At 45.6% G+C, this 13,052-nt stretch overlaps 1 protein-coding gene across 1 annotated transcript in view; it reads right to left on the reverse strand.

Moving 5' to 3' along the window:
• The window catches only part of Sbp2 (SECIS-binding protein 2), a 60,370-nt gene that overhangs the window by 46,916 nt on the left and 402 nt on the right, over positions 1-13,052 (reverse strand). The window lies entirely within an intron of this gene.

Genomic DNA, 13,052 nt, shown 5'->3' on the forward strand with positions numbered 1-13,052 from the left:
AGGCCAAGGCAAGTAAGAACACCTTTTTCCATGTGAGGTGGCGATTAGTTGCCTGGAGGACCCGAACCACGTTCCAAGTAGGAGGTCTAAATTCCGACTGGGGTCAAGTAACCTCATAACTCCATATGAGTAAGGAAAGTTTCAACGAGATGGATATATCTACTCCTTTCAGTTTAAAGACGAGACTCAAGGCTGAGCGGTAGTCTTTGACTGCCGAAACCGAGAAACATTTCTACCTGAAGGTGTACAAGGAACTCTGCTATGATTGGAACAGCGGTATCGAGTGGAGAGATACCCCTTCCACAACACCAACCACAAAACACTGACCACTTTGCTTGGTAGACTGACTGTCCAGTCATCCTTTCTGCAACTCGTTGCGAAAAGCCTCTCTGTGAGAGGAGGTGCTGGAATATCTCCAAGCCTGAAGCCAAAGCGAAGCTACGGTTCTGTGGTAGATTTTTGCATGTGGTTGTTCGAGTAGATCGGGTCATGGAGGGAGTTCCCTTGGAGTCTCCGTGAGGAGTTGCAGAAGGTCCGGAAACCATTCTGCATGATGCCACAGCGGAGCTATAATCGTTCTTGCTTACTCGTACTTGGTTGAGGACTTTCCTCATCAGACAAAGTGGGGGGAACACATACACGTCCAAATTCTCCCATTGATGTTGGAATGCATCTTGCCAAAGAGCCTGGCAGTCCAGGACTGAGGCGCAGTACAACAGGAGCTGAAATTCAGGGCCGTTGCAAACAGATCCACAGTTGGGGAACCCCACAAAGTCAGGACTTTGTTGGCTACTAGATGATTCAAAGACCACTCGGAGCTCACTATCTGAGTAGCTCTGCTCAGACTGTCCGCTAGCATATTCTGTTTGCCCAGAATGAAGACAGACAATAGGGACACCTAGTTGTCTTCTGCCCATCTGAGTATATCTACTGCTAGATGGCATAGCTGCAGTGATAAGGCACCTCCTTGCTTGTTAAGATAAGCAACTACTGTACTGTGGTGTTGTTGCTCATCAACACACCAGAATCCCCTGCCAGAAACCAGTGGAACTATTTGAGGGCAAGGAAGGTGGCCCTCATTTCCAGGAGGTTTATATGCTGATTCCTTTTGGATTCAGACCAATGGCCAGAGGTGGTGTGGTGTAGCATGTGGGCCTCCCACCCTTCTTTTGACGCATCTGAAAAGAGCATCAATTCCGGGGGGAGAACGAGAATATTGACCCCTTTGCAGAGGTTTAGGTCTGACTGCCACCATCTGAGATCCCATCCGTTCCTCTTACCCTATTCGGACTAGAGTTTCCCATTGGGATTTCAGCCGCCACTGGAGAGATCTCATCCTGAGATGGCTGTTGGGATCTAAACGAACCAGAGAAAAGAGGTGACCGAGCAGATGTACCCAGCTCTGCGCTGGGAGCTCTTCTCGTCTGAGGAAGGGCTTTGCTACCTTTTTCAGCCTCCGAATCCTTTTGTCTGATGGATATGCTTTGTGCCTTATGGTGTCTAATAGCATACCTACGTATACCAGTTTTTGAAAGGGGAACAAATGAGACTTCTTGAGGTTTACTATGATCCCCAGATCTTGGCAAAACCTTAGAAGCTCGTCTCGATGGCGGAGAAGGGCCGCCTTCGAGTCTGCCAGAATCACCCAGCCGTCCAGATACCTTAGGCGACAGATGACGAGTCTGTGGGCCCATACTAACACATGGGTGAAAACTCTCGAGAAAGCCTGAAGTGCTGTGGAAATGAATTCTTTCGGTCTGATAGCATGCCTGACCGTTTGAGTCTTCCATCCTGAACAAAGTTTGCTGGACAAACTTGTTCAGCAGAGAGAGATCGATGACTGGTCTCCAGCCTCCAGATGCCTTTCCTACAAGAAAGAGACGACTGTAAAAGCCTGGGGACCCATTGCAGACCTCTTGGAGAGCTCCCTTCTCCAACATAGTCTGGACTTCGCCCTGAAGGGCTGACTCCCTTGCGAATCTCTTCGCATAGGAGTCTCATGGGAGAGGCACTTGAATCAGTGGAGGGAGAGATAGTGTGAACGGGAATAGATCACCTCGACTGTCCAAGATTCGACCCCATGGTGAAGCTACCTCTACCATCGGCTGTTCAGGCGTCCCTCCACAGGTGAACATATGGGAGGATTGCCCGTCCTAGCGGGGTCGGCCTTGGCCAGACCCTCGCCTACTTCTGCCTCCATGGAAGGACTTCTTCCCTCAGAAAGGCTTATGGGATGCCTTTTGACCCCACTGTCTAGGGTCTCTAGCCTTTTTTGTCGGTGGTCTAGGAGCTGGATTCCTATGTGGCTGAGAAGGTTGAGGTCTTAAGGTCAAGGCCTTGTGAATGAGAGAGTCCGTGTTGGACTTCCGCTTGACGTCCTCAGGATTAAATAATGCACTCCCCTCGAAGGGGGTGTTCCTGACTCTTGCTACCTTGGCCTGAGGAAGTTGCCTATAGAACTTCGTTATTACTGCGTTCTGTCTCCTTAGGATGGTGTTGGCCCAAAGATTCACCACCTGATGAGACAGGAACTCGATGGCCCGAGTGCCAGATAATAAGAAACTCCATAGACTTCCTGGTAGACTGCTTGGACCAGTCCTGAGACCTGACCAATTGTCCCCCCAATCCCAATTAGAAATCTAACCATGAGGTAGCCTGCATGGCATACCTCGTGACCTTTTCCTGGTTCAGAACAACCTCGAAAGACGAGAACGAGACAGGTAGTCTCGTTAGTTTATCAAAGGATATCCCCCTCGAAAGGCAATACTAGCAATGGCTCGCTGAGGATTTCATAATACCTCCGCTGCATTAAAAATGGCAGCGGGAGAAGTTTGAAGGAGGAGTTAGCGCGGAGGGAGGAAAATGACCCAGTAGTCTGAGAAACAGCCTTCTGTTTGGCACACTTCAATGCCCCTGACCAGGGCAAAGCTGCACTGGCCTTCAGTGATCTCTGAGTGTCAAAGACCTGGTCTAGGACCGAATCCTTACCTTCAAGAGGGGCCGCCGATGGATCTGGCAGCTCATTGATGGTTCAGATGCAGGCCAACACTTGCCAGAAGACGTTCTGTCTCCTTCTGCTCTGCCTTCGTCATTTTGGGTCAGGTAGCATAATATCGTCCTCATAATCATCTTTCTCATCCCCTTCCGAGCCCTCATCCATAGGAGCCCGGAGTGGGTTATAGTTGTCATCTAAATCAAAAAAGGGCTGGGTAATTCCCAAGGAAGTACTCGGTATTCCCTAACACTCAGTTCGTGAAAAGGAAGGTCTAGCCGAAGATTTTGGGATAACAAATAAATCTTTCGATTCCCTGCTCTGCGGCTGGGGTTCCTTTATCAGTGTAGGCCTTGCGGTCACCACTGGCCAGCGGGAGAGATGGGATTCCGCCGGTAAAGGAATTGCCTCACCCTGGGAGGGCTGAATAACCTCCCTTGGTACGATCTCTGCTGGAGTTAGGCAGAACGAGTCCGTGTAAGAATTGTCTGGCCCTCTTTGAGAGGAGAAGGTCTAATTCTCTTCCTCTTCCCTTTAGGTCTTGCCTGTGGGGACTTAAACAGGAGTGGACTTCCCTGTGGTTCTTGAGGCCTCTCTTCCCTGGGTCTTTTGCGAGGAGGGGTGTTCTCTTCCTCATGTGGAGTTTTTGCCAGAGCAGAGTCCTGAGAGGTTCCCCTGGGATCAGCAGGGGGAGAAAGACCTGGGATGAGAGGTGGCATCAAGGTAATCCTGGGGGTGCCGCCTAACAACTGGGAACGGGGATTGACCCCTGTCACAGCTCGACGCATTACCTTTATTAATGCATTAAGCCATGGGGGCGCAGGCTCCCGATGTGCTGGAAGGAGCGTCCTTAAGGCAGCGCGAATCCCTACGCTTTGGTACTTCAGGAGGTACCAAGACGGGTACAGGCCTTCCCATTGGGAAAGGAACTGGGTGTTGTCTGGGGGGCTATGTTGCTTCAAGGCTGGAGGCCCACAATGTTGGAGAGACTAATGGGAGTCTCTCTTAGCTGGAAGTTTCCCCGAAGGACACCTTCCTGCGGTCAGAAAAGGCGAAGGAATCTAGACTACCTTTGGAGCAGGGCAAGATAGTTTTCGCAACGCTGAACAATGCCGAGACTGATGTCTCCTTGACTTTTTCTTTAATTCATTCTTTATTCTGTACTTGTACAATATACAGTATAATCCTTAACCTCAATGTCAGTCGCCATCCTTCCCTTTATACATAAAAAAAAAAAAAGAATCTTTGTATGGAACTGTGCACTTCTATGTTCCAACTGGGGGTTGTTTGGCTCTTGTACGCATGCATGCAGGAAGCTACGGGCGAGTCTGAACCACGGACGGAGAGAGAGAAAACTGCTGATTTTGGCGTGTCGGTGGAGGGTAATTATTTTTTTTTACTCCACAGGTGTTGTGCTTGAAAACTGTGTACTATACCGGATATTCTTTAATATAATAATGTGTAGAATGAGATTAATATCCTACTTCAAGCTATTCTATTTGATTAATTTTTTTCATTTATTTTACAATTTTTCGGTTTTCTTGACAATTCCCTTGACTACGAGAGGCAGAACGATGCTTTTCAACAATGAAACTAATAAAAACTTTTCTAAGGAGCACTCTGAATTCAGAAAGACTAAATAGACTTGCAGTGCTTTCAATGGAGATAAACAATCCTATGTTGTCTGTCAACCAGGGATCGCGGAAAAATGTTATTTTCATTAGTAAAATAAATTTTTGAATATACTTACCCGATGATCATGTAGCTGTCAACTCTGTTGCCCGACAGAAATCTACGGTCGGGATACGCCAGCGATCGCTATACAGGTGGGGGTGTACACAACAGCGCCATCTGTGAGCAGGTACTCAAGTACTTCTTGTCAACAAGAACTCAATTTTCTCCTCGGTCCACTGGTTCTCTATGGGGAGGAAGGGCGGGTCCTTAAATTCATGATCATCGGGTGAGTATATTCAAAAATTTATTTTACTAATGAAAATAACATTTTTCAATATTAATCTTACCCGATGATCATGTAGCTGATTCACACCCAGGGTGGTGGGTGGAGACCAGCATACATGTTAACAAAGAAGCTAAGTATCCCGTATCTTATTTTAGCCGTTATTCAAAATAACAAACATAAAATAAATAAGTACCTGGTAAGGAAGTCGACTTGAACCATTACTCTGCCTTTTTAAGTACGTCTTCCTTACTGAGCCTAGCGATCCTCTTAGGATGCTGAGCGACTCCTAGGTGCTGAAGTATTAAGGGCTGCAACCCATACTAAAGGACCTCATCACAACCTCTAATCTAGGCGCTTCTCAAGAAAGAATTTGACCACCCGCCAAATCAACCAGGATGCGGAAGGCTTCTTAGCCTTCCGGACAACCCAGAAATATTTCAAGAGAAAGATTAAAAAGGTTCTGGAATTAGGGAATTGTAGTGGTGGAGCCCCCACCACTATTGCACTCGTTGCTACGAATGGTCCCAGAGTGTAGCAGTTCTTGTAAAGAGACTGGACATTCTTAAGATAAAAGACGCGAACACTGATTAGCTTTTCCAAAAGGTTGCGTCGAAAATATTTTGCAGAGATCTATTTATTAAAAGGTCACGGAAGTTGTGATAGCTCTAACTTCGTGTGTCCTTACCTTCAGCCAAGCTTGGTCTTCCTCATTCAGAAGGGAATGAGCTTCTCGTATTAACAGTCTGAAAATAATAGGATAAAGAATTCTCTGACATAGGCAAAGATGAATTCTTAACTGAACACCATAAAGCTTCAGACGGGCCTCATAAAGGTTTTTAAAAAAGAACTTAAGAGCTCTACAGGACATAATACTCTTTCTAGTTCCTTTCCAACCATATCGATAAGTTTGGAATAACGAACGATATTGGTCAAGGCCGAGAAGGCAGCTCGTGTTTGGCTAGAAAACCAAGATGTAGAACATGTAGCCGTTTCGGATGAAAATCCGATGTTCTTGCTGAAGGCATGAATCTCACTGACTCTTTTAGCTGGTAAAGCATATCAGGAAAAGAGTCTTAAAGGTGAGATCTTTCAGGGAGGCTGATTGAAGTGGTTCGAACCTGTCTAACATAAGGAATCTTAGAACCACGTCTAAATTCCAACCAGGTGTAACCAAACGACGCTCCTTCGTGGTCTCAAAAGACTTAAGGAGGTCCTGTAGATCTTTATTGTTAAAAAGATCTAAGCCTCTGTGACGGAAGACTGATGCAAACAAGCTTCTGTAACCCTTGAAAGTGGGAGCTGAAAGAGATCGCTCTTTTCTCAGATATAAGAGGAAGTCAGCTATTTGAGTTACAGAGGTACTGGTCGAGGATACGGATACTGACTTGCACCAGTTTAGGAAGATTCCCCACTTCGATTGGTAGACTCTAAGGGTGGATGTTCTCCTTGCTCTAACAATCGCTCTGGTTGCCTCCTTCGAAAAACCTCTAGTTCTCGAGAGTCTTTCGATACTCTGAAGGCAGTGAGATGAAGAGCGTGGAGGCCTTGGAGTACCTTCTTACGCGTGGCAGACGTAGCAGGTCCACCCTTAGGGGAAGAGTTCTGGGAACGTCTACTAGCCATCGAAGTACCTCGGTAAGTTATTCTCTCGCGGGCCAGAGGGAAGCAACTAGTGTCAACTTTGTCCCAACGTGAGAGGCGAACTTCTGCAGTACCTTGTTGACAAACTAGAACGGAGGGAATGCATATAGATCTAGATGAGACTAATCTAGTAGAAAGGCATCTAAAAGAACCACTGCTGGGTCTGTTGAGAGCCTCTTGGACATCGAGGTTGCGAAGAGATCCATGGTTGGATGGCCCCAAGTGACCCAAAGTCTCTTGCATACATCTCTGTGGAGGGTCCAATATGTTGGAATTATTGTCCCTTCCTACTGAGACAAACTGCTAAGACATTCAAGTTGCCTTGGAAGAAATTGTTACTAGTGAAAAGTCAAGACCTGTTGAACAGGAGAGGAGGTCACTAGCGAACTCGCACCATGTCAGAGAGTAGGTCCCTCCTTGCTAGGAGATGAACATCAAAGCAGGGAGTTGTCCGTGTTGACCTCCATTACTTTGTCTTGAAGGAGAGACCTGAAGCTTTTCCAGGTCAGACTTACTGCCAGAAGCTTCTTGCAGTTAAAATGCATTGTCCTTTGACGCGAGTTCCATAATCCCGAGCATTCCCTACCGCCTAAGGTCGCACCCCAGCCTACGTCCGATGCGTCTGAGAAGAGAACGTGGTTGGGAGTCTGAACAGTCAGGGGAAGACCCTATAAAAGGTTGATAAAGTCCTTTCCTCAGGTTAGACCAGACTTATCTTCCGGAAACCGGGATCAAGACCGCTTGTAGCGTCTTGTCCTTTTCCAGTGAAGAGCTAGATGAAACCGAAGAGGACGGAGGTGTAGTCTTCCAAGTGACACCAAATGCACCACGGATGACAGTGTCCTAACCAGACTCATCCACAGCCTGACAGGGCCGTATTCCTTCTTCAGCATCTTCTGGATGGATAGCAGGGCTGGGGATTGATCTTCTCGTTCAGCCATGTCCTCATCAGAGGGTTCCTCATCCGAAACTGATGAGGAAACGGCAACGGAGTGGGCAACGTCTGACTCGCTGAATCCGGTCGCACTGGTGGATGCGTGACGGAGCCGGACACAAGATCATGGTACTGCTGCACAGTCTGTGAACTGTCAACCATGGGGAAGCGAGGAAGTACAGCGACAACCCGAAACTGTCTAGACTGTCTGGGTAGTACAGACAACTCCTTATCGGGTTGCTGAGGTTGCCGCACTGCGTCACAACAAGTCACCTCTGCTGGTTGTTGAACGTCTTCCCAGTGACACACTGACTCCGTAAAAAAAAAATCCTCTATCAAGGACTAAGCTTGGACTGCATGTCTTGCAACAAAGCCCAAGGTCGATGGGAGCAGGTGTGGCAACAGACGGGGTTAGCGACTGAAGCGGAACCATTTACCCTCCCTGGAAGCATGTTATGCTTAAATAAAAGTCCATAGGAGGCTAAGCAGCTTAAGGCTCCTCTCCAAATGACAGAGTCCTCAAGGGAATATCAGAAGGAGGGAGAACAGCACTTTCTCATCTACAGGAACCATATCCGAGAAAAGCTAGGTTTTCTCAGTGAGGGTTTCACTGGTGCAAAAGCAGCAGACCAGAAGGCAACGTTATGAAACTGCTTGACAGTCTGTGAACTGTCAAAAACTGAACTGTCAACCACAACAGGAGCGTGAGGACATACAGCACTGGTGTATAAGTAGCAGACCAGAAGGCAACGTCATGTAACTGTATGACAGTTTGTGAGTTGGCAACAACCAAAGTTGTGTGGGGAAGCCTCAACTCCTGACTGACTAGTTTGCTGCTGGTGAGTGGCGGTAACCACAGTGTGTTGCGGAGGCTGACACACCGTGTCAAAACACAGCAGCTTGTGGTAGCTCACGCACGGCAACGGAGTGCTCTGTGTGTGGGAGTCATCATACATCTGGCAGGGTTGACTTGTGCATGGGTGGAGGAGCTCTCACAACAAGAGTGTGAGAGCAGGAAGCCATGCCGGGCGCACAACCGTGGGAGGTGTAGGCCCACGGGTGCATCGTCAACCTTCTCCGCAGTCGGAGTGTGGGAGCTGGCAACAACAAAAGCAGAGTGCTGGAGCGTGGGAGGGGCTGCGGTGGGTTGAGGAGCATGCGGTATGGTATGCGGAGCATGCTGTAAGGTATGCGGCTCATGCTGCATGGTATGCGGAGCATGCTGTAAGGTATGCAGAGCATGCTGCATGGTATGCGGAGCATGCTGTAAGGTATGCAGAGCATGCTGCATGGTATGCGGAGCATGCTGTAAGGTATGCAGAGCATGCTGCATGGGCTGCGGAGAATGCCGCATAGTGCTGGAACCCGGCAGCTCTACAGAACCTTCCCACTGCTGATGCGGTAGCTCACGCATGTTAGCAGATGGTGCAGCAAGAACATGCGTCTGGCAGGGTGGACTGCGCATCGGTGGTGGAGCTCTCACAGGTGGAGGGTGGGAGCAGGCAGCCGCAGTATCTGCTGAGCGCACAACCTCGGCGGGTTGTAGGTTAACAGGTGCATTGTCAACCTTCCAGCATGATACTCCTGCATGAAGGAGCAAGCTGAGACTGTATAGTCTGCAGCATGGACCACTAGGGTCTATGAAAGACAACAACAAACGGAGCTACTGTCCGTTGTGACTGAGGGTCTAAAACCGCTGGTGCGGCAACAGACGGAGTTACTGCCTGTTGCGGTACCACCTTGCCTCTCTCGGGAGGTGTGCAGTTGTCGTACTGCAGCAAGTCCGAACTGACCCAGTGGCTACACCTAGGCCGTTGGACTTGCGCGGAAGGGACCGACTTGCACTTAAAAGCTACAAGATTTGGTCCATGGTTTCTGCGAGAAACCTCTTCCGCAGACGAGGAATAAATGGGCTCTCTCGTCTTTGTGTGGGTGGGGTGATCACGTCGGCAACGTGTGTAGATACACCCGAAACCACGGAGGGAAACGTCTGTTCGTTGATCAAGGCCTGTGGAACCCATAAGTCCTTCGACATTACTTCTCCCCTGGGCTTGGGAGCTTGTAAGAGGTATCGGACTAGGTGAACAACTGGCACGAACAGACGAACCCTCGAACGCAACACTGTAACACTTTGCGCATATCACTTTATCACTTTTGATTTTCTGTTTGCACTTATTTCACTGAACTCGAAACTTTAAGTGGTTTGTACCTGAAACACGCAATCCTATCCTTCATTAAAAGGTAGTAATTGCGAAAACATTATTACAATGTAACAGAAAAACATAATGAAAGATAAAGAATTCAGTGGCTGGAAAAGAGACTAAACACTAGATCAAATAAACTACGTTTAAAATCTCTCACCGCATAAAGCCTGGGAACAAGAATAAAACTCTAGAAACGTTTTACCTTCTTCCCCTATAGCGACTAGGGAGAAGAGCAAAAAACGAGAACAACGTTACCCGCTTGAACGAAACGTTTATCCTCCTCTCTCTCCCTCCGTCTCTATCTCTCTCTCTTGACTTAGAACCTGAGAGATGAGCCCAATTATATATATCGTTAAAACATATTATTTGTTAAAGGAAAAAACTAAAAGGTTTCCCAAATAAAAAGTTCCTTTATTAGAATTAAAACCATTTAAGCTAAGAAAGAATGAACGAAACGCTAGAATCGGTTTACTCTTACTGCAACGTGAAACCGTGAAATACTCTCTCTCTATCGTAACGATAGAGCGCAAGTTGAACGTTCTGAACGTCAACAACTGCGGAGACTAAACAAAACGTTAGTTCAACTTTGAAAACAGTACGAGACTATCAAAGAAATTCTTTCAAAAACATTAAAATTAAAATAGCATAAATTCTTAACAGGAAAAACGATATGACGGGCTCAATGTTAATTAACTTCGGTTCCAAGTAAGGACCGCCTACTATTAGGAAAGGTCGCATATAAACCAACATAAAAATTAATTTTTATAAGTTTATAATAAATGGAAGTTAATCGAAGAGGCCTATAAATGGCGGAGAGATATAAAATAAATCTATAACTTTGTTAAGCAAAATTACCAAAAACCTAAACACACTTCCGTCTAAGGGAAGGGTGGGTATAAAAAGTGAAAGAGAGTCTATACTCTCTTCGACACCAACACTTCCGTCTAAGGGAAGGGTCGGCCATTTAAAAGTGAAAGAGAGTCCATACTCTCTTCGTCACCATAAATCAAATTAATTCCAAAAGCTTGCTAAGCTAATGATAAAGCTTCCTGAATAGCGAAGGCTAAACTCTAGAGCAAATACATCACCAAATCGTGAACAATAACTCCAGAATCAACAGCGTATCCAAGTAGGTCTAGCCGGTGGCACGACAGAGGAAAAATTGAGTTCTTGTTGACAAGAAGTACTTGAGTACCTGCTCACAGATGGCGCTGTTGTGTACACCCCCACCTGTATAGCGATCGCTGGCGTATCCCGACCGTAGATTTCTGTCGGGCAACAGAGTTGACAGCTACATGATCATTGGGTAAGATTAATATTGAAAAAAAATAAATATTTTTGTTCATATTAAAACAAGAAAAATTGATTTAATTCTTAAACGAATGGCTCAAGCGTGAACAGTAACAATTTAGGTTATGGTAGGTAAAAATTATTTTTTATCTATTCTTTTAGGATACTATCAAGTTTTTTAATACATTTTCTGATGCTTGGGTGTTTCCTTCCACACAATATTAAAACACGTGCTGAATCTTTTTGGGAGCAGCACCCCCACTGATTTTAGCCATGAACTGCCACTTCAGATATTCAATAAGAACACATTATCCTAGATCAGCTCCAGTATGTGAGATATGGGCCCAATGAGCAAGGACACTGTATCCTAGATTCGGTTATGGATAACATGGTGGTGCACGGGTACATATATACTGTGATCATGAACAATTTCCATTATGCAATTCTGAGAAATAACATATTTAACAGTTTCACCTCAAAAACTATTGATGTATATAAAAGCTATGCTGGTTAAGGTTAGGCTACCTGTAGCCTACCTGCATTACCTGCAACAATCATTCATACACACATTTAGCCCAAACAAGAATCACCTTCTTAGCATTTCAGTTCCTTAGCTTATACACCCTACAGTACCTAGCTAGACAATACTTGTGATAGTCTACTGTAATAAATAAAGGGTAGATTTTCATATGAGAACAATATCTTTTACAACTTTATAAAACAGGAATATGGAACATATTTTCTAATGATTAAAGACAGAAATCCATAGTTTTTGAGTTATGGTAGGTTGACTACCAAACTGAAAAGCTATGGTTTTGTACTAGATATCATCATCAATTATGTTCTAAACAACAATATACCGTGGACCAGTCTAATTGTATGATACTGATTTAAATTAACTTTTTTAAACTTTGTTGTTTCTGTCAGTCATCATCATAGAAAAAAAAGTCAACATAATAAAATTGTCACATCAGTCAAAACCATGCACAGTAAAAGTAATGAAACACTGTTAAAACACTAGAGCTTTTGGAGCCTTTGTATATCAGCAGCCAGTTCCTCACATATTGATTAAAAATGGACGTCAACTAACCTAACCTTTCGCCCCTAACCTAACCTACAAGCCATGTCCTAACCTACTTACCTAACGGGGGCTAACACCCCCCTGCAAACCACCCCTTTACACTGCCGTATTCTAAGTTAGACAATAATACATACAGGTGGCCGCTAATGTACATACACCCCGAGCTTCTATTTCCCAGGAATCCCGGGTACAGAGAAAACATGATTTTCCATCCCATCTTCTATAGTCGTTTGTAGCAGTGTTCATCGTATTACAAATAACTCCTTACTTAATTAGGCTAAAGATTTATTGGTGTTTGCTCTGATGTATGCTCGCTTCGCTGGCTAATAAACATTATCTCACTGCTCGTATCTTCTGGCAAGCGGAACACATTTTGCTACATGTGTTTGCCCATGGGCTAGTATTTTGCCGCTAATTATTTATCATACGAATCTCAGTTGTTATAAAATGTTTCTGGGAATATTATGTTAATGTAAAATAAGATAACCCTTCAAACAAGACTATACTGTATGATAGCAGCCACTTGTATGTATTATTATATCTATCTTAGAAGTGTAAGGGGGGATCGCAGGGGGGCGTTAGGTAAGTAGGTAAGGACACGGCTTGTAAGTTAGGTTAAGGGGGAAAGTTTAGGTTAGTTTACGTTCATTTTTAATCACCGTATGAGGAACTGGCCGCTGATATACAAAGTCTCCGAAGAGAGGTTTAACTTAGCCTAGCAATAATACTATACATACGGCAGTGTAAGGTCGCAGGAGCTGGCTGCTGATATACACAAGTTCCACTATACACAAACTTATCCCTACTAGCGATGTATGTAGGATAGCGCCACCTGTATGTTTGATTACGGATAACTTAGAATACGGCTGGGTAAGGGTGATCACAATGGGGGCGTTAGGCGCCCCCCCCCCCCATTAGGTAAGTACACGGCTTGTAGGTTAGGTTAGGGG

This window comes from Palaemon carinicauda, chromosome 38 (assembly GCF_036898095.1).
Source record: "Palaemon carinicauda isolate YSFRI2023 chromosome 38, ASM3689809v2, whole genome shotgun sequence".
Classification (NCBI taxonomy): domain Eukaryota; kingdom Metazoa; phylum Arthropoda; class Malacostraca; order Decapoda; family Palaemonidae; genus Palaemon; species Palaemon carinicauda.